Consider the following 26,401-nt stretch of genomic DNA (forward strand, 5'->3'; position numbering starts at 1 on the left):
AACTTCTCTTTGACCAAGCTTTTGGTCATCTGACATCATCTCTCCATACATGGCTGTGTCTTTGTCTAGTGAGGCTCCTTGGGCATTTAACTATGTTGCAAAGTTGCTAAACAAGTTGTTGGAAAGCACTCTTTTTAGCAGAACATCAAATCTCACTAAAATGATCCTAGATACAGCTTACATAAATTGAAGCTTAGATCTCACGTACAACAGTATTGCATAGGGATAATGCGTGAATCAAAACCATTGTTATCTATGAAATCTGTTCACTGATTAACCAGCAGACAAGCCAAAATGCAAGTTGTCACCAACACGGTGAATAAAATATTATCACAGTTGGATTCCACTGCAACATAGCTACATAAGAACATATGAAATAAGAGCAGGAGTAGGCCATCTAGCCCCTTGAGCCTGCTCCACCATTCAATAAGATCATGGCTATCTGATAGTGAGTTCAGTTCCACTTACCTGCCCGCTCCCCATAACTCTTAATTCCCTTACTGGTTAAAAATCTGTGACTTAAACACATTTAACGAGGTAGCCTCTACTGCTTCATTGGGCAGAGAATTCCAAAGATTCACTACCCTCTGGGAGAAGTTCCTTCTCAACTCTGTTCTAAATTGACTCCCCCGAATCAATTTACATACAAAAGGGACAAAGTTAGCTGAAAACTATTGAAATTGACCTTTCAATTGAATCAAGTTTCTATCACATTCAAACAGGACAATTTTACTGTGGTCAGTAATTGTCCTGGAGGAAAACCCTTTGTCAAATAGCTGGGAGTCCTTATAAAAAGTCTTTGTTGAGAAATAGCAATGGGATCATTAATCTATATCTAATCTGAGTTACACCTGACTGTGCTGAAGCAGAGTAGATTTTGTGGGTCAAGGTATGAGTCAAAACACACATCTGGATTCTACTAGATTAATCAATCACAACCAGGATGACATATGTTCCTTCAGTGTTGCAGGTTTCTTTTTCCCATGAGGCAGAGGATGGTAAAAAGGGGGGGGCAGGAGAAAAGGCAGCACAAGTCAGTAAAGTTCCAGCTCTCTACTTCCATTCAGTAACCCGAACTGGTGGTATATGCATTGAAAAAATTGAGATCTGCCATGACTTCCCACTATGACTAATGACACTGTGCTTACGGATGAAATCAACTAAGATATCCAGTGGATGGTTGTGAATACTACCTCCCAGCATGAATAACTGGCTTCAGGACAGGAAGGGTCAGGACAATGAGATTCAGTGATGAAAGTGGCCAAAGACAAAAACGTCTGACATTTATATGACAAGGAACCATCTAATTTATACCCTCTTTATGATGTCGCAAATGCACATATTTTCAGGTTGCTTCTATTAGGTGGAATTATTAGACCTCAAGTGCTTAGAAACATTGGCTTTACCTTTATTTGCTTTCTGTTACCATCAAGACTTTGGTAATTTGATACAACTGCATTGATCCAAAGTGACCTCAACATTTCATACTCTCATTAGACAAAAGAAACAAAGGTATTAGGGGTAGATGGGAATGTGGAATTATAAGTGCAAACAGATCAGTCACGATCTTTTTGAATGGCAAATAGGTCAAATGGCTTACGTAAGAACATAAGAACATAAGAAATAGCAGGAGTAGGCCATCTAGCCCTTCGAGCCTGCCCCGCCATTCAATAAGATCATGGCTGATCTGTCGTGGCTCAGTTCCACATTCCCGCCCTCTTCCCATAACCCTGAATCCCCTCTCTTATCAAAAACCCATCAACCCGCGTCTTAAAAATATTTAGCGAGGTAGCCTCCACCACTTCAACGGGCAGAGAATTCCAGAGATTCACCACCCTTTGAGTGAAGAAGTTCCTCCTCAACTCCGTTCTAAACCGCCCCCCTTTATCTTGAGGCTGTGCCCCCTAGTCCTACTGTCCTTTCTGAGCGGGAAGAGTCTCTCCACCTCTATCCTATCCATCCCATTCATCATCTTATACGTCTCAATGAGATCTCCCCTCATTCTTCTAAACTCTAACGAGTACAAGCCTAATTTATTCAGCCTCTCCTCATAGCTCAACCCCCTCAACTCCGGCATCAGCCTAGTAAACCTCCTCTGCACTCCCTCCAAGGCCAAAATATCCTTGCGTAAGTACGGCGCCCAAAACTGCACACAGTACTCCAGCTGCGGCCTCACCAATGCCCTATACAGCCGCAGCAAGACCTCCCTACTTTTACATTCAATCCCCCTCGCGATGAAGGCCAGCATCCCATTCGCCTTCCTGACCACCTGCTGCACCTGCAAGCTGGGTTTTTGCGACTCATGCACAAGGACCCCGAGGTCCCTCTGCACCGTCGCCTGCTGCAGATTTTCGCCACGTAAGTAATAATCCTTCCTACCATTATTCCTGCCAAAGTGGACCACCTCGCACTTGCCAACATTAAATTCCATTTGCCAGTTCCTGGCCCATTCGCCCAGCCTATCTAGATCCTTCTGCAGACTCTCCACACCCTCTGCACAATTTGCCGTTCCACCAATCTTGGTGTCATCAGCAAATTTCGACACCATACACTCGGTTCCCTCCTCCAGATCATCTATATAAATGGTAAATAGCTGAGGCCCCAGCACCGACCCCTGGGGCACTCCACTAGTCACCAACCGCCAATCCGAATAGCACCCATTGACCCCCACTGACCCCCACTCTCTGCCTCCTATTTGACAACCAATCCTCTATCCACACTAACACCCTACCCTCAACTCCATGTCCCTCGACCTTCTGCAATAACCTCTTGTGAGGTACCTTGTCAAACGCCTTCTGAAAATCAAGACAGACCACATCCACCGACTCTCCTCTATCCACCGCCCTCGACACATCCTCATAGAACTCCAGTAAATTTGTCAGACACGACTTCCCCTTAACGAAACTGTGCTGCGTCTGCTCTATCAAGCAATTCCCCGCAAGATGCCTCGCTATTTCCTCCTTGATGACGGATTCTAACATTTTACCTACAACAGATGTTAAACTAACCGGCCTATAATTCCCTGCCTTTTGCCTGGCACCCTTCTTAAACAACGGCGTAACATTAGCCGTTTTCCAATCTTCCGGCACTTCCCCGGAATCCAGCGACGTCTGGAAAATAACCACCAAGGTATCCACTATCACCTCGGCCATTTCTTTCAGAACCCTCGGATGCATTCCATCCGGTCCTGGCGACTTGTCCACAATCAGTCCCTCCAGTCTGTCGAGCACCGCCTCTCTAGTAACAGTAACGTCATTAAGACCCTCCAGTCCTACCACCTTTCCATCTCTAACACTCGGCAAATTATTCACGTCCTCCTCCGTGAAGACCGAAACAAAAAAGTTATTCAAGACCTCAGCCATATCCCCATCCCCTACCACTAAGTCCCCCTTCTCATCCTCTAAGGGACCAACGTTCACCCTAGCCAGCCTCTTCCTTTTTATATATTTATAAAAACTCTTGCTATCCTTTTTTATATTAAGCGCTAGCCCAGCTTCATAGTTTCTCCTACCCTTCTTTATCAGCTTCTTTGTCAATCTTACCCCTGTTCTTTTTTCATAAGTTCACATGCCAACCTTGCTGGCAATTCCTACATCCCATGAAGGATATAAAAAAAACCACTGAAAATTAGCATGACCCCAGACACCAGCAAAAACAAACCAGCAATAAAGCAGCTTCGTATAATTACAGAATTCATAGAAGTTTGTATATTATAGAACATAGAAACCATCGTACTGATATGAAAGTACATGGTAAAATATACTAATGCAAGTTTCAGTCAAGTTCTCTATATTCAATGGTGACAGAAGACTTAGTGAAGCTCTTCTCCATGCCAGTCCCCACACAGACCTATCCCCTATTCTTCCCCACCTTTTAACCTCAGACAAGTGGCCAACAGCAGAGCATGGGTGAAAAACAAAAATCTGGAATATTAAAACACAAACTGGCACTGTAGAGAAAATAGCATATATGAAATCCCCCAGGTACAGATGATTAGGTAAACAACACAACTTGCTTCTGTATAGAACATTTAAGACCATATTTTGAAATCATAAATGGTATTATTGCATATCTGAACATTTGTTCCCACCTTTTTATCTATTCACAGAACAAAACGCATCGAATACAACAGAAATCTGCAAACTGCCATTTTGCCAATTAAGTTTATTTTTAATATTTTATTTCATCAATAATTCCTAATATTTAAAGTGCTTCTAGGTTTAGCATCGTTGCAAAACAGTTTCTGTTTCCCAGCAGTACAATTTGTGGAGTGTAAACTGGATTTAGAGTCACACAAGTAAAACTATCTCTTCCATTCAAGTTGCATTCAATTGTAGTTATATAGCAACTTACCCAACATCTCAAAGCATATTGCACCATTAGACAGGTTGCAGAGCTGGGCCGCGAGGTGGCGGATGGAGTTTAATGTGGAGAAGTGTGAGGTAATTCATTTCGGTAGGAGTAACAGATGTGTTCAGTATAGGGCTAACGGGAGGACTTTGAATAGTGTGGAGGAACAGAGGGATCTAGGTGTATGTGTACATAGATCCCTGAAGGTTGGGAATCAAGTAGATAAGGTAGTTAAGAAGGCATACGGTGTCTTGGCGTTTATTGGTAGGGGGATTGAATTTAGGAGTCGCAGCATCATGTTGCAACTGTACACAACTCTGGTGCGGCCGCACTTGGAGTACTGTGTGCAGTTCTGGTCCCCACATTACAGGAAGGACGTTGAGGCTTTGGAGAGGGTGCAGAGGAGGTTTACCAGGATGTTGCCTGGTATGGAGGGGAAGTCATATGAGGAGAGACTAAGGGATTTGGGGTTGTTTTCGCTGGAAAGGAGGAGGCTAAGAGGGGATCTTATTGAAACATATAAGATGATTAGAGGTTTAGATAGGGCGGATAGTGATAGCCTTTTTCCTCGGATGGAGAATGCTAGCACGAGGGGGCATGGCTTTAAATTAAGGGGTGGTAGTTATAGGACGGATGTCAGGGGTAGGTTCTTTACCCAGAGGGTGGTGAGGGATTGGAATGCCCTGCCTGCTGCGGTTGTAAATGCGCCTAGTTTGGGGGCGTTTAAGAGATCTATGGATAGGTTTATGGACGAAAAGGGATTGGTTTACATTAGTGGGTCAGTGTTTTTTTTTTAAAAAAACTGGTCGGCGCAACATCGTGGGCCGAAGGGCCTGTTCTGCGCTGTAATGTTCTATGTTCTATTAAGTACTTTAGAAGTATTGTTGAAATGTAGGAAGTATAGCAGCTAGTTTGCATACAACAAAATACAAGAAAAAGCAATATGATAAAAGTGATGGAGCTTCAACTATAGGCTTCAACATGAAGAGCTCCCCGCTACAGGATTTTTTTTCTGTTCATCTGGGAGTCCAGGCAGGACTCGTCTAACCAGTTATCTGAATAAATGGCATTTCTGACAGCGCAGTACTCAGTACTGCATTGAAGTCTCAGCCTGGTCAGGGCCTTGAACCCATATCTTTCTGGCTCAGGTGAGAGTACCTCCAACTGAGCCACAGCTGACACCTAAAGGAGCCCTTCTGTTGTGAATAAGCTTAATACATTACTTCTGGAGCACATCCTGAACAACTTCTGGATTTTTCCTGCTTTTCTTTGAAAAAACAGTCCCCATATCAATGTTATTTCTTTCAGTCAGAAAAGATGTGTAAACAGCATACATCACCATTTGAGATGGTAGCACTGAACTTCAAGATTATTACGCAGAATTTAGTTTAAAATTTACATGTTTTTAAAATGCAAGCTGAGTGCTTTTACTCAAAGGGGAAAAATGTAGACCTAGCATTACTAAGTCCTACAAACATTCCAGCAATAGACTTTCAATCATTAAAATGCAAAGTTGAACTAAATGATGCTGAAGCATAAACATTAAGGACAATTGCCTTTGGCATCATAATTACTTTCAGGAAAGCAAACTTGACTCTAAGACCACCCTGAAACCTTCAGACAAGAATCCTGTTAAAATGGTTACAATCACTAAAACTTCTCTGTAGCATCTCCCAAAAGACTTACAATGAAACGTTTCAAAGGGTTTCTTCCCCTTCCCCCACCCTGAGCAAATTCCCAGAAAACGCAAGGGAAACTTCAGCTTTTTGAAGGTTTGCCAGAGCACAGGACTCTCCAGCCAAGACTAGCAATGACAGCCTGACAAAATACCCTAATACTCTGGAAACCTTTCAGCATGACAGTGACCCTTCCAGGACTAAATTCTGTTGCTGCAACATGTTCAATAATGTCACCCTTTTTCAAAGCTCCAACTTATGATAGTTGGCAATAACACAAGAAACCATGTACCCAAAACGATAGTTTAAAATTGGAGTCAACTAACCCTAGTAGAACTGGGTGGCTTCTTAAACGTAACAATGACAACCAACATAGCATGACTTGACAGTTAGCTGTCTCCTTTTGGTTTTAAATATTTCCAATTTTCAGACCAGAGCTGTTAGGCAAACTAACTGGCAGCTGGTTGCATAATGGAAAACAAGCATAAACTGTACTTTGGAAGCTACAGAAGCACATTGTGTACTCAAAGGTTGTGCTCTGATAAAGACTGGCAGAGCACACACTCCTTGCGTGCAAGTAGGGAAAATCATATTTAGTTTTATGTATATTTTAGATAAAATGTCCCCCATGTTTCCTACCACCACATTTGCTAGCTCAGCACCCCCCTCATCTGGAAAGGCTGCAGACCAAAGAAAGTCAGCTTTTGTAGCAGTCACAAAAAAAGAGCATGCCAGAAGAGCGAAGGTCCAAATGAAATTTTAATCAAGCTGTTATACTTTCAGATGCAAATCACTTTCCCTTTTAGAAAGCAATCTAAGAACTTCAAACATTACCATTTTCTTCCAAGCAAAATACTTTGAGTATATATGCAAGTGTTACTTCAAGTATTTAGTAATAATGATGCAAAATGCTCACTTAAAATCCAATCCAGTAAAGGTGAATATGTACTAGTTACTTGTATGAAAGATTAAATATGTTCCCATATTTTAAACATATACACAATAATAGAATGCTGCAGTATAGGAGACGTTTCAGCCCATCATACCTGTACCAAGCTCGTTGAAAAAGCCAATTAGTCCTACTAAGCTGCTCTTTTCTCATCATCTTGTAAAGCATTCAGTAGAAGAACTTCTCATCGCTGGTTCTTTTGACAATTACCTTAAATCTGCATCTTCTGGTTACTGGCCATACCGCTATTAAATTTTCCTATTTACTCTATCAAAACATTTCATAATTTTGAACAACTCGATTAAATCTCCCCTAACTTCTGCAGCTTGAAGGAGAAAACTTCCAGCTTCATTTAATTTCAAAATAATTTCCAGTATCGTGATTAATCCTGTCAATTTAATTAAAAAACCCAAATGCTAAAGAATGGATGAAGCTTGCACTGCTGCCTCACAGCGCCAAGGAGTTGGGTTTGATTCCTGGCTTGGATCACTGGCGTGTGGAATTTGCACATTCCCCATGTTTGCATGGGTTTCCTCTGGGTGCTCCCGTTTCCTCCCACAGTACAAAAACGTGCTGGTTAGGTGCATTGGCCATGTTAAATTTTCCCTCAGTATACCCGAACAGGAGTGTGGCAACTAGGGGATTTTCATAGTAACTTCTTTTTACTTTATTTGTAAAAGTATTTAAAAGTTAAATGATGCAGCATAAATGTTGGCTGACACTCCATAAGAAATAACTAGCATACTTGGTACAATTAGCACCAACTCAAATGGACTTTTAAATTCATTTCGCTGTTCCTTCTCACAAATCTAACTGCTTTGTGCCACTGAAATGACCTGTAACATACATAGTAACAATGTTTTCAGTAAACTTTGCAAGATTTGATATTTAATTCTTCCTTTACTATTAAATCCAGCACTGCACATCACATCTGCCACTCCAATGTCTTGGAAAAACCGTCCATCACACCCAAGCAACACAATTCATTTAAATCACTCAAAACAACAAGGTCATCTCAACTTGAAACATTAACACTGTTCCTCTCACCACAGATGCTGCCTGATCTGCTGAGTATTTTCAGCTTTTTTTTTCTGTCCAATCACTATTATTTTGGTAAACTGCCTCCTAATGCTATTTTTATCATATGATTGACACCAATCTCTTCCCTTCACATCTGTTGGACCATTCACACAGAAATAGAAGGATACTCCTCCAATATTGAAGTTATTTCACAGTAAAAAGTCTCACAGACTAGGTTAAAGTCCAACAGATTTATTTGGTAGTACAAGCCACTAGCTTTCGAAGCGCTGCTCATTCATCAGGTAAGTGGGAGTTCTGTTCACAAACAGGGCATGTAAAGACACAAACTCAATTTACAAAATAATGGCTGAAATGCAAATCTTTACAAGTCTTAAAGGTACAATGTGAGTGGAGAGAGGGTTAAGCACAGGTTAAAGAGATGTGTATTGTCTCCAGCCAGGACAGTTTAGTGATATTTTGCAAGCCCCAACAAGTCATGAGGGTGACAGATAGTGTGACATGAACCCAAGAACTCCTTTAAGACTTGATTACCTGTAAAGACTCGCATTCCAACCATTATTTTGTAAATTGAGTTTGTATCTTTATATGCCTGTCTGTGAACAGAACTCCCACTTACCTGATGAAGGAGCAGCGCTCTGAAAGCTAGTGGCTTGTGCTACCAAATAAACCTGTTGGACTTTAACCTGGTGTTGTGAGACTTCTTGCTGTTTACCCCAGTCCAACGCCAGCATCTCCACATTGAAGTTATTTCCCACAGAATTTACCCCTTCTCAACGACACTGTACCAGTCCACCTCTCTTCCTGTACTCAAATTCATACTACAACTAAGAAAGTTGATCTCTTTTACCCTTCCACAACTTCCATTACATCCACACTTTCTAAAGTTACAGCAAGTTCTGTAACCAAATTAACCCTGACCTTGAATGTTCTGGCCAAGGACATGCCAAGGATTGTCACCAGACATATTTACCATATTTGTACTTAATATTATTGGGGATGGAACACATTTAAAAAGATAGTAAAAATAGCAAAACATGCTTGTGCAATAAAACCCATAATGTGTCATCTCAAATTTCTCTCACCAAAATTAACAGACCTACAATCACCATTTACCAAATATTGTTCAAAATGCTCTTTTCAAATACCCAAGTTCACAGGACCACATTAAAATTACATCACAGAAACAAACTATTTAGTCCCAACCAATGATGATATTTATCCCTCACACAAGCAGGGTCTCTAATCCACGTGCCTATCTGAATCCATATTCTCTTAGCCACCATTTAATCTTAAATATTTACATTGCCTTTCCTTTAACCATTAGCTTTTTGGTAAATTCCACAGCTTCATAGCCTTTGGTTTCTCATCTTGCACTTTTCCTTGTTCTATTGGTAACAGCCCCACATTTTCTAAATTGTTTATTTACACACTTCCTAGACAGTGCCCCAGTGTCGATTGCTTCAACATTCTTAGAGTTGAACCCCAAAACACACACAACACCCAAACCATGGACATGATCTATAATTGCACTGCTGGGGTATTGTAAGTCAATATGGAATGAAAATTTTACATGACTATAATTACACTTTTCCAAAATTCTGAAGAGAACACTGCAGTATGACTGTTGGCACATCCTTTCTACTTTCTGTATCTTTACAGGTTGCTCTTGCATGCATTATCATAATCAATACATTTATTTGTTAGCTTTCCCTTAAAGTTGAAAATGTCTCTGTAAACTAAAACAATAATCAAAGGTTCAACTAAACCCAATGTTTTATGTCAAGACTACAGACTCTGAATACTTATAGCAGTGGACCCAAAGTAACTTTGAAGTTTGGGCTTGTTTGACGTCCCAATGGAAAAACTATTTTTGCATCATGGGCAAAGCAATTAGATTATTCTTGATCAATAACTTATTAATGCAAAACATTACTGCATTTTAAAATTTCAAAATTTAAAATTTAAAACCAAAATAAGGGTTATATTCTGTGTGTACGGCTGAATAAATTGTGGTTCTTCATTAAATTTAGACCACTGACTAATGGATACTGTGGTGTTGTATGCAGCCAGATCAGTTTCCCCGTCCAATCCTTGTGTCACTCCTAAATAGATTTAGATGTCCCGTGTCTTTAAAAACAGCTATCGATTTTTTGTGCTCCTGTTTATTTGACAGTGGCCTCGCCTGCCTAAGGGCAGCTCCTTTGCATATTCTCTCCACCTCAAGTTCTTGCACTTTTCTGTTGCTCATCAGAGCTACCAATTTTCAATATCAAGTCATTTAACATTATTCCCTTTTGCCATTTTGGTGCACATTCCTCAAAATTTCTTTCAAGCCTCTTCTTCAGCAAGTTCCCCTGCCTTTTAATATGGCCAATCCAATCTTGTTGCCACTTTAATGATATTCACTGATGATCTTTCCTCCTCTACTATGCTCAGAACCTTCTTCATTTATCTCGTCTTCTCTCCGGTGAAAAATTACAACATGCTACTGTGCAGAGAGACCTGGGGGCCCTTGTGCATGAATCGCAAAAACTCAGTCTACAGGTGCAGCAGGTAGTATGGAGGGCAAATGGGATGTTGGCCTTTATCACGAGGGGGATGGAATATAAAAGCAGGGAGGTCTTGCTGCAATTGTACAAGGTACTGGTGAGGCTGCAACTAGAGTACTGTGTGAAATTTTGGTCCCCTTATTTGCAAAAGGATATATTGGCCTTGAAGGGAATAGAGAGAAGGTTCACCAGATTGATACCGGAGATGAGGGGGTTAGCTTATGAGGAGAGATTGAGTAGATTGGGCCTGTACTCGTTGGAGTGTAGAAGGCTGAGGGGTGATTGTATAGAGACATATAAGATAATGAAGGGGCTACATAGGGTAGAGGCAGAGAGATTCTTTCCACTTAGAAAGGAAACAAGAACTAGAGGACACAGCCTCAAAATAAGGGGGGGGATGTCAGTTTAGAACAGAGTTGAAGAGGAACTTCTCTCAGAGGGTAGTGAATCTCTGGAATTCTCTGCCCATTGATGCAGCGGAAGCTGCCTCATTGAATATGTTTAAGTCACAGGTAGATAGATTTCTGATCGAAAAGGGAATTAAGGGTTATGGGGAGCAGGCGGGTAAGTGGAACTGAACCACTTTCAGATCAGTCATGATCTTATTGAATGGCGGGGCAGGCTCGAGGGGCTAGATGGCCTACTCCTGCTCCTATTTCTTATGTTCTTATGTTCTCCAACTGATTTGCTCCATCGTTCTCTACACTTCACAGGTCAGTTTATTTGAGGAGATATGACAAATTGACATTGCTTTTTAGTATGTTGTGGATTGTTTTATTTAGAATGCTGTCCTTTGTCTCAGCTGCTGTAGTTAAATTTGGCACAGTGTCAAAAGTGACCAGAGTTTTCGGAGCAACTTGTTGGATGTCAATTGGTCTGAAGCCCCCTGAATGATATAGAATCTATTGATAAAAAATAAATCAGCTTCTTAGATAGACCATCATTCTGGCAGAAAAAAGTCTCAAGGAAGAGCTGAGTAATTGTAATGTTGCTATAACACAGTTTTGACAGGTGTGTGCTTTACATGTGTTTGCAGTATGCATTCTTTTCCATTGCTCATCTAGTTCTGATTTCTTTCATAGTAACCATTCTCTGATAAGATACTTCCCAGGTACTTAAACTGTGGTACACTTTCAAACAGGCAATAATTTATTTTAGTTTTTGCTTTCCCACTATTATTTCTTTCAATTTTCAGGATTTTAGGTTTTTTTTTACATTTTCCTTCTGTAAGCTTTCACTATTTCATTCATTTTGTCTATTGATATCTGTAGAGCTGTGTTAGCCATCAGACTTGGCAGTCTATAAATCTAATTTCTTTCACCAACTGACCACTTCCTTTGTCAGCTTCCTATACTTCATTTAGTTCTTCTTGTCACAAATGAAGGTAAATGTATTGAAAACAAAACAGTGAGCTAAGATGCATGACTTTTTAAAATTCATTTATGATATCTGGACATTGTTGGCTAGACTAGCATTTATTGCCCATCTCTAACTACCCTTGAGAAAGTGGGGAGGAACTGTGTTATGAACCACTGCAGTTCCTGAGGTGTAGGTACACCCTCAGTGCTGTTAGAGGAGGAGATCCAGGGTTTTGACCCAATGACAAAGAAGGAATGGCAATATATTTCCAGATCAGGATAGAGAGTGACGCGGAGGGAATGCTCTTGTCCTTCTTGATGGTGGCGGTCATAGTACTAACTGGACAAGAGAGACAGAGTGTGGACAACAGTGCAGAGAATTGGAAGAACTACAAAGAGAAAGGAAGAACAGACAATGTTTATGAGAAAACAGGTAAACAGTTGCGAAGGGGAATTGATTATAGAGGTAGTATGCTGCTTATAGAACCTGAGAAACCTGGCAAAAGTATATCAAAGACCTGTATGACAAAGACGGCAAGCTAATAGAACAAGAACCAGAGAAAGATGATATTTCCCAGGGTGATGTTAGGATTGAATCACCTGGACTTTGAAATATTTAGAGCTATAAAAGAACTGAAGACAGGAAAGGTAGAAGGACGTGATTGACACCCTGCAGAAATGATAGAAAACAAGAGAATTGATTAGCTTGACGTTTAGGTGCATAAGATGATGAGGGTCTTACATAGTATGAACGCATAGTCTTTCTTCCATGGGAGGGGGAATTGAAAACTAGAAGGCACACAGTTTAAGTGATGGGGGCAAGATTTAAAAAGGATCCAAGGGGTAATCTCTTCACACAGAGGGTGATTCACATATGGAATGAGCTGCCAGGGAAAGTGGTTGAGACAGATACAATAGCAACATTTAAAAAGCATTTGGATAAGTACATGAATGGGAAAGGATGAGGGGTGTGAGCCAAACGCGGGCAATTGGGGTTAGCTGGGAGGGCACCACGGTCGGCATGGACTAGTTCGGCTAAAGGGGCTGTTTCCATGTTGTATTTTTCTGTGATTCCATGACATTGGAAATCAATCGTTTGTATCTGTGGCTCTATTGTTGCCTACTCTCTGCACACATCAACACCCTTCATGTAATATACCCTTAATGAATATTGCACTTGTTGCTCCTTCAAGGTAATGTTCAGCGAGTAAATCTCAACCTCCTCTACGCCATTAAATGAGTCATTTGGAAGTCTAGTTTATTTCAATCTTGTATAATTGGTTTTATCATGTCTCTTACAGCCTCAGCACTACCCCCGATATTGCTATTGCTCTTTTCTCTTCACCTAATTTTATTTAGTCACCATTCCCTCCAAGCTAAACTGACTCACCCTATGCTAAAGATAGGTTTGTTTTATATCAAATGCTTTTCCCATAACTTTTAAAATACCCAAGTCTGGAAACAACGCTCTTGTAACTGGGGAGGCTCATCTAATACTTAAAGCACACAAAACATAAAATAAACCAATCTGACAATCTTTTCCTCACTCCCAGTCTCTATTTACCTTCTTTCAACTTCATTTTCATTTTAAGGCATCACCCAACACTTCTGCGCACATCGCAGAACGTTACTTTAGTAAGCAGTTTCAGGTCTCTTAAGCACATCATGCTCAGAAAATAGCACGCTCAAGTGTAACTACTAACCATATGAAAGCAAAATACTACAATTGTTGACTATTTGAAATATACTGGAAGTACTCCACAGGTTAGACAGCATTTGTAGAGACAGAAACAGTTAACAATTGTCCAAACTGGGAAACATTACAGATGTATTGGCCTAGTTCCTGCTGTGCTAATGATGGTGTAGACATCAGCAGTTGCCACGATTGCATCATTAAGAGATCTAGCAGCTTCTGCACAACATTTGTCTGATTTGTGTGTAGAATTCTCATCTCCGGGTCGGAAGATTGTAGGTTCAAGCCTCACTACAGGAAATGAACACAAAAGAACGAGGCTGACATACCCAACATTAGTGCAGAACTCCCTCAGTACCATCTGGATACGCTACCTTTCAGGGGAAAGATGACACCAAGGCACTATTTTCTCTCCCAGCTGTACAAAAAAATCCCACGGTGCTATTTCAAAAGGAGAGCAAAGATATCCTGGCTAAAGTTTATCCCTCAATCAACATCACAGATTATCCCATTTCCAAGATTACGACAGTTCTACACTTCAAAAGTACATTACTGGTTGTAAAGTGCTTTGGGATGCCGAGGTTGTGAGAAGCGCAATATAAGGAAGTCTCTCTCACTTTTTAAAATGTATAATTTTATAATTTTTCTAAAAACTAATTCTGGTTGAATTTCCCTGACTTAACTTTTTGCTCCAGTAAACTTTTGTCAGCAGTGAAAACCACCATTTCACCACAAACTCTGAGTCAATAAGTTTTTGAGTATAGGCAGAAAAGAGGGGAGGGGAGGAAAGAACAAAAGGGGCAGGGTGGAAAGCATGAATTATGAAATAATAAAAGTATTTATCTTTATACTAATATGGTACAATTTGTCTACACTTCCAACTCGCCAGCACTGAAATGATACATGACTGCATGCATTCTTTTTTGGGTTAAACTATAAAATATTTCTAAGAAAGAAGTGCACTCAGATAAATTCAGGAATGTGGTACTTAACGTTTGTTGATGCGTTAAATTGCTTTAGGAGTTCACTCATTGAGATTCTTAGGCCTTTAAACAATCTTTTAATACGCGTTGATGCAAGCTGACCCACTGACACTAATGGAGGTTATTTAGGCAAAGCTATCTGGAAATATGATAAATCTGAGAGAACTGGAGAATTGTCCAATTACTTCTTGTATGGCACTTATTAGATCGTAATGACGTGCGTAAGTATCAATCAAGCCAGCATGAAAAGCAACAGCATGTTGAATGTGATCACTTTTGAATAAATTCACACCTCATCCAGCTTTCACACACAATACCACGAGGAACCACAATTAAATTAGTTTTGGGACTCAAAACGATCCAAGGCCGGACACAGCTTATTTTCTGAGCGCTGAATATGAATGACAAGTTTACATTTGCACCATATAATTGTGACTTTATAAATTTACTTAGTCTTCTCTCGTCTTTTTAAATTTGGTGGAATAGACAGGTTATATTTCATGTCCAGACAATGTGTCAGAACACCCACGTAGCTAATAGAATACTAGGATAAATTGTCAAAAATCATAAATACAAATCAACACACTGCCTACACTTTGGATCTTTTCATTTCTTGCACAGCTCCTTACTATCCTACAGGATTTGCAATTCTTGCCTCATAAGAAAGAAATTCACATCTAATATCTCAACAAACCCAATGACATCCAGGCCCTAACAGAAACCTAAACCTTTTTGTCCTTTGAACAACTAAACAAGCTGCAACCTCGAGCTTATCTTTCAGTATTTGCTACCTACAGTCCTCTTAAGATTCATGGCAACTTTCCATCAATTTCCTAACTTCCTTCCCCTTTCCAATGTATCTGCACTGATATTTTGCTTCAATTTCAGCCTATACAACTCCCCTTCTTTTAAATTTTCCCCTCAATCCTTCACAATCTTGCCATTGTCACCTAGTGACATTTCTACCCGTCTTTAATCACTTCCCCATCTCCATTTCTTCTTCCAGCCCCTCACCACATATTCTAAAGGAAGAATTAGTACCAGGGAGAGATGGGTTTCAGGAGAGTTGGGTTTCAATAGAGATAGTCTTCTCTTGTCCCTGACTTTCATAATCTTTCACCTATATTTGCCAGTTTTGCTCATTCTCTTTGACGCAAGAAATGATACAAGTTACAGAGTGATCTAAAAGGAGCAGGAGAAAAAAAAATCAGATGGTGATCTGGGAGGAAAAGCATGGAAAGCAGAAGGACAAAGTGTTTAACAAATCTGCAGAGGTCAAAACATGGAATCAGTTGCACTTAATGAACTACTACTTTGCAAATCAGTAGCTGCATTAAAATGGAAAGCACGGAAACGCAAACAAACAGTCCCAATGTGCAGCAGGTCAAACTTTCAAAATTAAACAGGTTAAACTATAAGAATGGACAGGTCTCCCTAAGAAGGGACCCTTGTCAATTTATACAATAATTTAACAACCGATAAAAGTCTGGGCAGATTCATATTACAGGGCTAAATCTAGCTGTTGATAAACTGGTATGAGATTATGCTTTTAAACAAAAGATATAGGTGACAAAGGAAACGTTTGCAGAATCACCATTCAAGAGAAAAGGTTTCTGGCCTAAACTTACCCCACTACAATGAGAATCAAATGAACAGAACATCTACTCAACAAGAACCAAGTCTTAACAGAACTGCTGCATAGTTTTATGAAATTATATCACAGAAGTTACTCCCCGAGGCAAGCTACAGCTGCACTTGTGAAATTTTGTTCAGTGCCTCCCTCTCATTTCTCATTCTGGTTGGAAAAAATGGAAGGAAACATTCTTCATCTATCATTTCTAACTCCCGGTCAAGGCAGGCAGCAGTCAGAACATTAGGGAATATGGTAACAGACACAAACCCCATTAAGTTTGAACAGTAAAACTATGATATAAATGTACAGTACAAAAGCAGGATTCTTACAGCATTGATGTATGTTGTTAAGGACACTTCACACTCCAAAGAACCAAAACTCAAACTAACAACCTATGTTATATATATTTGGCAATTTAAATAATTTTCTCCTACTACAAGCAGCCTTCCTCACCATTGCAACCATAAACTCAATGTTTATCAGTTGAAAGGATAAGGCAGCCCAGCTATTCTCGCTGCAAGCACACACAAAGAGAGATGCCAAGTTTTCATTTTCTACCTCCAGAAGAAGCACCTTTGACTGCAAATCCCACAAAATGGAAAATCCAATATTGTCAATTTTGGGATATTTCAACTTGTAAAACTCTTGATCTCCAGATTTTTTTCCTCCCCAAAAACTTTTTCTGCTCTTGTCTCTTAATGTGTGGCCTCGCACCTAATTTTTAAGGTCAACTGTAGACAAAGTCAGCTATTCTCAGCCATCTAATTCTGCTTCAATTTGGTAATAGCAAAGATAAAGACATTCCCAATTTTCTCCATTCCCATTAGATTGTTGATTTTTACTTGATGGCTGGTACTGCTGAGGTCAGAAGTCATGCAAATGCACGTCCAAGGACTCGATAGCAACCTGGACTCAACAATCCCGTAATGAATTCTAAATCTTATGCATTATCAAAATGGATTTTTGAGACAAAGTATCAACGTGCCCCTGACCCAACCATCCTCAGTTGCTTCATCATGACATTCCCCCCCTCATCAGACCAGAAATGGGGATGTTCCCTGATGATTGCAATACCAAGTTCCATTCACACTCCTCAATAGTGAAGGCTGTGCTCACTTGCAGCAAGTCCTGAACAACATTCAGGTTTAGGGTGCCTCATGGAAAGTAACATTCACGTCATAAAAGCACCAACGAAATGACCAACAGGAGGGATTGTAACCACCTCCCATTTCAGACAGTCAGCTGTGACTCAGCCCCATTCCAGGGCTTAACCACAGAATACAGGCTGACTTTCTTGTGCAGCACTGATGGAGCACTGCATAGTTAAAGGTGCCCTCTTTCAGATGAAACATTAAAGTGAGGTCCCACCTGCCTGCTCAGCTGCAGGTAAACATCCTGCGGAAGTCCATCCTTTGTTCAAGGCAATGAGGGATGAGAAACATTTGACACTCACATTCCAGAAAAGAATTAAAACTATGAAGGGCAACAGGGAAGTTATCCCCTGAATCTTGGCCAATAGTTACTCCTCAATCAAAATATCAAAAAATTAATTGGTCATTTTCACATTGCTGTTTGCAAAATAAGCTGCCGTATTTCTTACATGAGGACAGTAATACACTTGACAAGTATATACTGTATGTAAAACATTTGTGATTCACCCAGTGGTTGCATTAAGTGCTTTTGATGATGGCAATTACCACCTTCAAACCCACATCTCAACCTAGCATAAACATCCTGGAAGTCAACAATGAAATTCTACAGAGCTAATCAAGTACACTGGCTACAAGAGTTGCTGAGAGGCCAGGTATTCGGCAACTCATCTCCTGACATGTCAGAAGGTGAACTGCGAAATACCTGGCCTCTCAGCAAATCAGGAGGATGATGAAATACTCTCCATTCTCCATTTGCCCAGATAAGTACAGCTCCAACAGCACTCAAGGAGGTCATAACCAGGTCAAAGCAGTCCATCCATTACTTAAAAATTAACTCCCTCAGTGCTGTGTCAGCCTAAAGCACGTACCATCTCTGGAGTGGGACTGAATCAGCTATCTTTTGTCTGCTGATACCCAGAATCCTCAATTTCCCTACAGGAACTGGGGCTTCAAATCTCAGGCAGATTGCTCTGGCTGTTCTTGTTCTGAACTTTCCTTCCAGTCTCTCTCCACCCTTCAGATAACCACCCATCTTCTCTCCTCCACTCTACACACCCTTCTTATTTTTGTTTTTACCCTCGCCACCAAAAGTTGCTATCCTTCCCTGAAGTGTCAAACCGTCTGAATATCTTTTTCAACTAGCAACTGAGCCTAAGCAAAGTGATTGGATGACATTTCCCCAAATGTCTGGTGACTGAAACTCCAAGAGTTTGTGGAAATGGTATCAGTGTCCCTTTCAGTACAACCATCACAAGGTCAGTTTGCTTTATGTACACATCATATTATTTACATCCATCCAGGACAAAACTTGATTGGCATCCCATCCACCACCTTAAATACATACTCCCTCAGTCACCAGCAAACTGATTCTGGTGTGTACCACCAACAAAATTTGCTGCATTAACTCATCAAGGCTTCAAAAGAACCTTGCAAACCCTCAATCTCTATCATCTAAAAATACAAGGGCATCAGGAACATGGGAACACCATGTTTGCAAGTTCCCCAAGTCCCACAACATTCAAACCTAGAAACATGCTGGTGTTTCTTCACCATCACTAGGCAAAAATCCTGGAATTTCCCTCCTAACAATAATCTGAATGTTCCTATATCACAAGGATTGCAGTGGTTCAAGAAGGTTGCTCAATGCCACGTTCAAGGACAATTAGGGATGTGCAATAAATGCGGACTTGTCAGTAATGCCCATATCCTATGAATAAGTTAGTTGCAGTTCAAAATCAGCAATTTGATCAATTCAGACATGCTAAATTCAATCAAATTTAACATAGTGCATAAGTGGGGAGTCTCAATAATCGACTGGGAGTCGCATACAACAATTAGAACAAACACATTTTCGAGGTCCGTTTTCTCCACTGAAATTCATCTAGCCATTACAATGCCCCAAAAGATTTACGCTTTTGACAGCCACAATCCCTACAGTATCCAAACTTCTAATCATTCCAGAAACGGAGGGGACACACTATCCTCGAACAGGTTGCAAGCTATGACTATGCATAGTTTTCTAGCTCAAACTTGTTACAAGTGGTTGCTCAAAAAAATCAATTCCAACAGATGATGGACAGTTTTAAGCATTTTAAATTAGTCTTTATTTTTGGTCCAAATCAAAGTTGAAGCATTAAAACTATGGAACCATTAAGTAAATGGAGAAAAATTGGAATTCTTTCCAAAAACATCAAAACCAATTTATAAGATTCTGACAGCACCTCCAAACATAGCTATAAAATCAAATACCACAAATTTGTACAGAGCGTCACCAAGGATAACAGCTGATAATTTACACATTATTGCCAAGGAAAAATCTGATTTTCCCTTTTTAACACAAATGAAATTAAAACTTTTTTAAAATCTCCTAAAGCAGCTATGACCACAAACTAAACACCAAGTAGCACCTGTCCAACTGAACACTGCACCAAATTCACAAGCAAACACTGAAATCTCACTAGCTGTTGCATGATTACATTCTGTTTACTACATTAAATGCATGGCTAGTACAACAAACACATTAGATTCTTGAAGTTTTAGACTGTATTACGACACTATCATCACAGCATCCAAATGTTGTACAGGGATATCACTCAAATTCCAATGGATTTTATATGGGCGAGCGCAACAATAACGGGGCGTTGGTTGCACACGAATGAAAACATCTGGTACTTTTTAAAGAGGCCTAGTTCCTTTTGCATTTTCATTGAAGCCTGGTCTAAACCAATTACACCAAAATTCAGTCAAAACCTGCCATACATTGAGTCACCAAAATCTTGGCCAAACACAAACACAGAGGGAAAAAAATTGCTGGAAAATTAAAAGAAAACACAGTGCTGATAATAGACAGCAGTATCACAGCACGAGGAGAGAGAGAGAGATGGTGACTTGATTAATTCAATCAGTATGAATCCAATCAAGCTTAATTTGACCAGTGCACAATGAGGGCAAGAGTCTCACCAGGCACCCGTCAACATACTCAACGTGCATCTTAAGGAATTCAAGCACATACTCAAGTCAAAATAATCAACTGACAAGCTGTCAGTTTTACTGGCTGGTACATAAGAATTACAAATATAATGCATGACAATTCACAATATTCCCAAAGTTATGAGCTCACTGCAAAAAGCAGCCTTCTATAAAGGCAATACTTAATGCTTTCTGCAATCCACCAGTACCGTTGCGATACAAACTGGAAAAAGTCCATCAAACATGCCTTTGATTTTTATGATAAGCAGAAAAAAGCCAAGTTATTATACCACACACAGTTTAGGTGAAAACTTTTTAAGCAAGTTTGAGTACATACATAAGTTAAATCAGATAAAGTTAGTGCACAATACTCAAAGTTTCTGATGTTTAAAAGTATTTTCTGAAATGAGCACAAAATGTGTCAATTTTGGGATCCTTTTAAATTAGAATTTTACATTAATACATGCATCTGTACTCACTGCATTCACCTAGGAATATGATCAAACTGAATGAAAGACATATTGCAAAAAATTGCAATAATTTTATGCAGCCAGATTCTCACATCTGAATTCAAAAGAATTTTCTTTTCACTTGTCTGTTTCTCTTCGGAACTTCCAGATCCGTTTTCAGCAGTTATCAGTTAAAGCTTCCAGGGAGATAGATACAAAATCAATGGATAGCATTTTAATCTTCATAAACATACCCGACAGGTTGAGAAAAGTGATCATTATGCAGCCCTCTTGCACATGCAATCTTACAAACATTTTACAAGCTGGTGGGGGGGGAGGTGGTTTCTGCCAACCAATTTGAACAAATGGCCACTTCTTTTGGACTTTGATGGGGAACTCAGAAACATTCATAGAAACATAGAATTTCACAGTGCAGAAGGACATCATTCTCCTTCTACACTGACAACAATTCCACCCTATCCTCATAACCCCACTTATTTACCCTGCTAATCTCCTGACACTAAGGGACAATTTGGCATGGCCAATCCAGCTAACCCACACATCTTTGGACTGAGGGGGGAAACCAGAGTACCCGGAGGAAACCCACACAGACACGGGGAGAACTCCACAGACAGTCCCCCCACCCCAAGGCCAGAACTGAACCCAGGTCCCTGGCGCTGAGGCAACAATACTAACCACTGTGCCATGATGCCACCCTCTTGTATACTCATCTCTTGTCCGAATGGCAAGTAAAAGGAAAGAAGAAATCTCAAAGCTCACATGCTTCCACTTAAAATATCCCAGTAACTAGCTACCATAAAAACTAAACGCAGAACAGAAATATACTCTTTGGAAGAGAATAGATCAGTGTTTGCATTACAACAGGTCGTGCTTTTTTGCGTGCACTAAACTGACAATGCTGTATAGCCTTGCCCATCCTTTCTTTACAAAGGCAGGCCACTTCAGAAAGCATAAAGAATCAATCATATGTTGTGGGGTTGGTGTCATGTGTGGCCAAACCTAAAGTGGTGGCATGATGTCTTCTTCGAAGAACCTATGTAAACCAAATGCATTTTACAACAATCTGTTCTCAGAAAATTCTGGAAATACTCCACAGGTAAGTCTGCATCTGTAAAAAGCAGAGTTAATATTTCAAGCTGATAACATTTTGTCAAGTTGTAACATTAACTCAATTCTCTCTCCATAGATGCTGTCAGATCTCTTACTTTCACCATTTTCTGTTTTTATTTCAGATTTCCAGCAGCTACACTACTTTGCTTTTGAATTAGTTCCAGTGATCATTTTGTTTTGAAGCCTTTTATTGAATCCAATTTCACAAACTGACAAGATCAAGTTTAAACTCATCATAAAAGTTGTTGATTTAATAGCCTAGTTGTGACACTTGGACCACAACTGCACCTTCATAAAAGCTGGAGCACAGTATGATGGGATAACCGCTCAATTGTTAATTTAATTAAATGAGGACATCAAATAGAAGCCAGGTGTTCACAAACGCAGGAGGGATCAATATGACAAAGCATTCTTAAGCTCCCCAATCTACCTCTTAGTAGTTGACAGGATACAGTTAAAGATCTAGAAGATAGCACATCAGTTCTCTAAGCCACACATTACCTTTGCCTAGCTGGGCTGCAGACAAAGATTGGGAAATATATTTTTTTAAAGAACAGAAGCTGTATGCAGCCTTAAAGCTGAACCTGAGGGCAAATACAGGTTAACCAGGGAGCGCCAGAATGGATTGTAATAGGCAAGTTACATCAAATATTTGAGGAAATAACAGTTTGAGGGAGTGCTTACGCACAGACTTCGAGAAGGCATTAGGCAAAGCCCTGCACAGACTATTAACAAAGGTGAGAGCAAGTGGAATTGGAAGCAACCTTTTCGTCTGGATGGGAAATTATATAGGAAATAGAACAAAGTATGGATGATGGGTATGTATTCAAATTGGTGGGATGTGACTTGTGGTGTCACCCAGGAATCAACACTTGATATCAGCATTTCACTACTGTCGGGATGGCAGCGGCAAATGGTATTGTCATTGGACTAGTAATCCAGATACCCATGGGAATGGCTCTGGGGATCCGAGCTTCAAATCCATCATATCAGATGGTGAAATTTAAATTCAATAACAATCTAACGATGACCACGAAACCATTGTCCATTGTCGTAAGAACCCATTAGGATAGGAAATCTGCCACCTTTACCTGGTTTGCTGTTGATATCAATTAGCTATTACAGTAAATCATGTCAACAAACGTGAAAAGTTGCAACAAGATATTGATTGATTTAATAGCAAAACTGTGACTGATGTGTTCAATGTGTGAAAGTGTGAGATAAAATGAGAATGTTCTAAATGGCCAGACTACTTAGAACAGTGGAGTAGCAGTGAAATTTAGATTTCTTTAGTCGAGAAATTGCTAATAAGCGGAATTCAAAACAAAATGTTGAAGGCTAATGGAATGATTGCCTTTATTTCAAGAATACAAAACGAGTGAAGTTATGTTATAGCTATACAGAGCTATGATCAGGCCGCATCTAAAGTCTTGCGTTCAGTTTTGGGCACCACATACCTGGAAAGATACACTGGCCTTAGTGGAAGTGTAACATTGATGAGGCTGAAGGGGACAAATATTGGGAACAGGTTGCAAAGCCTGCATTTTCCTGATTATGGAAAATAAGATAATCTGACTGAGGTTTGAAGATTTTTGATTCTATGAACTCCTCTGATAGACAGAAACTATTTCCTCTGTTGCAGGAGTCCAGAACCAAGGGCATGATACCAAAACTGAAGCTAGGCTATTGAGCAGTGATACCAGAACATATATCTGCGCACAAAGGGTAGTGGGAAATTAGATACTCCCCCAAAACAAACTGCTGCAGCTCAGGGATCTACTGAACATCAACATTATAATGAATAGACCTTTTACACAACACAATGGGTAAAAATGTAGTGCAACTGAAGATATTTCTAAAACATTAACATAGTATCTAAGGTGAATAAAAGGTAACCAAACAGTAAGCGCCGTAGATTGCATACCAGAGTCACCATTGTTAAATTCATGCACCTGAAAATTACAGTTGTGGCTAAGTTATTTATACTGTTCAATAGGAAACTTCTGTAATTGCAGTAATCTTCATATTGCAATACCAATGCTCAATCCCTGAAACTAGTGGCTAAATTAGAAAAATGTATAAAGTCAAAAGCTATTGAATAGCTCTAAAATAGTCAGCTGCATCTGCTTGATTGAGGAACAATCAAAAGCATTCTTGTTACTCTTTAACAACATTCTTTGGTAATCAAGCAGCACTAAACTACGCTTGAATTGTTTTACCGAACAATCTAAGTCAATTTACAACTCCTCCCTTCCTCACAATAAAGAGATAACTATACAATTCCTCAGGCTAATTGTAGGTTCACGTTATAAATGGATATTAGGTCACGGTCTTGATATTTGGTCCACAAAGCCAATCAAACCATCAACATTACCAGCAAAACCACTTACAACCAAGCAAGGAAAGATCCAGTATAATACTATTGCATCTTCCAGGATAGAAGTCAAATCCCAAGATCTGCAACAGTCAGTCTCTCAGTTCAAACAAACCCCAGCTGATTTCATGACATCAAACTACATCTCTCCATTTACTTCATTTTACTGTCTGCACCTAACACGTCTGGATATGGCAGAAATGGTTCAAGGCTCAGGATTCACATGAGTGCTTGTGGCAGAACTACTGAAAAATGTTTCAACCACACTCAGTCCCTTTCAATTTGTTGTGCTGGTTAGTTTGGACCTTGCCTGAAAAGAAAAATCAACATTAAAAAAGTGGAAAATATACACCAAGGAACATCAGCTCTGACATCTGCAACGGTCACCTCAGATATAGATTTATCTAGATATAGATTTATCTGAGGCTTCCAGGGTGGAGGGCATGCTGTCGCTGACCTCTTGCTCAAAACGGGCATAGAACGCATTGAGCTCATCAGGGAAGAAACTCATCTCCAAACTCCATGGCCTGGGTCTCGCCACCTCCCTCTGCATCTCATCCCTACGTCTCAGACCACAAACTGTAAGGATAGGCAACAACTCATCCACCATCATCCTCAACACAGGTGCCCCACAAGGCTGTATTCTCAGTCCTCTACTATACTCCTTATACACCAATGAATGTGTAGCCAATTCCCCTCAAACTTGATTTTCAAGTTTGCCGATGACACCACCACAGTGGGTTGGATCTCAAAACAATGAAGAGACAGGGTACAGGAATGAAAGAGAATCTGGTCAATTAGTGCGATGACAATAATCTCTCCCTCAATGTCAACAAAACAAAGGAGATTCTCATTAACTTCAGGAAGCATAAAGGAGAACACGCCCCTATCTATGCCCCTCAATGGGGACAAAATAGAAATGGTCGAAAGCTTCAAGTTTTTGGGTCTCCAGATCATCAACAACTTGTCTTGATTCCGCCCCCCCCCCCCCCCCCCCCCCACCATGCTGACACTATAGTTAAGAAAGCCCACAAATGCCTCTACTTTCTCAAAAGACTAAGGAAATTTGGCATGTCAGCTACAAGTCTCACCAACCTTTACAGATGCACCATATAAAGCATTCTTTCTGCTTCTATCACAGAGCTCCTGCTCTGCCCAAGACCACGAGAAACTACAAAGATTGTGAATGTAGCCCAATCCATCACGCTAACCAGCCTCCCATCCATTGACTGTCTACACTTCCTGCTGCTTCGGCATAGCAGCCAGCATAATTAAGGACCCCACAGACCCGGACGTTTTCTCTTTCACCATCTTCCGTTGTGAAAAAATTACAAAAGTCTGAGGTCACGTACCAACTAACTCAAGAACAGTTTCTCCCCTGCCACCATCAGACTTTTGAATAGACCGACCCTGCTTTCTCTACACCCTAGGTACGACTGTGACAGTACATTCTGCACTGTCTTGTTTCCTTCTCTATGAATGGTATGCTTTGTCTGTATAGCACACAACAAACAATACTTTTCACTGTAAATTAATACATGTGACAATAATAAATCAAAAATTGCCAGTTGGGGTAGGAATAAATAATTGCAAACATTTCTGTCAAATGATGAGACATTTGCCCAATTACATACAGTTGTTTTACGAAATATTGTTCTGATTGTAGAAGTCTGACCCACGCAGAGCTATAAATGTTCTTCCATTTCTCCAAGAAACCACGTCCAGCACTTGCCGGAACTTTTGTTTCAGTTCATCAGGTCAAAAACATTTTCACTATGCACTGCTAACACATTACAGCCTCTCTGGCTCCACAAATCCTTTCAAAACCAAATCAGAAAATGCTAGAAAATCTCAGCAGCTCTAACAACATCTTGGAGAGAAAATGGTGCCAACATTCTAATTCAGGACGACCCTTCATCAGAGATGGGGTCACCTGACTCAAAACATTGGCTCTATATCCTCTCCACAGATGATGAGAAACCTGCTAAGATTTGCAGCACTTTGTTTTTGTTTTAATTCCAGCATGATTTTGCTTTTATCGTTTTCAACACAAAATTGATTACAGCCAATGTAATAGCACACTTTGCCTTCCAA

At 40.1% G+C, this 26,401-nt stretch overlaps 1 protein-coding gene across 7 annotated transcripts in view; it reads right to left on the reverse strand.

Moving 5' to 3' along the window:
• Positions 1–26,401, reverse strand: part of LOC145360241 (eukaryotic translation initiation factor 4 gamma 3-like) — a 338,012-nt gene that overhangs the window by 295,894 nt on the left and 15,717 nt on the right. The window lies entirely within an intron of this gene.

This window comes from Carcharhinus amblyrhynchos, chromosome 30 (assembly GCF_965287045.1).
Source record: "Carcharhinus amblyrhynchos chromosome 30, sCarAmb.v2.hapA, whole genome shotgun sequence".
NCBI lineage: Eukaryota > Metazoa > Chordata > Chondrichthyes > Carcharhiniformes > Carcharhinidae > Carcharhinus > Carcharhinus amblyrhynchos.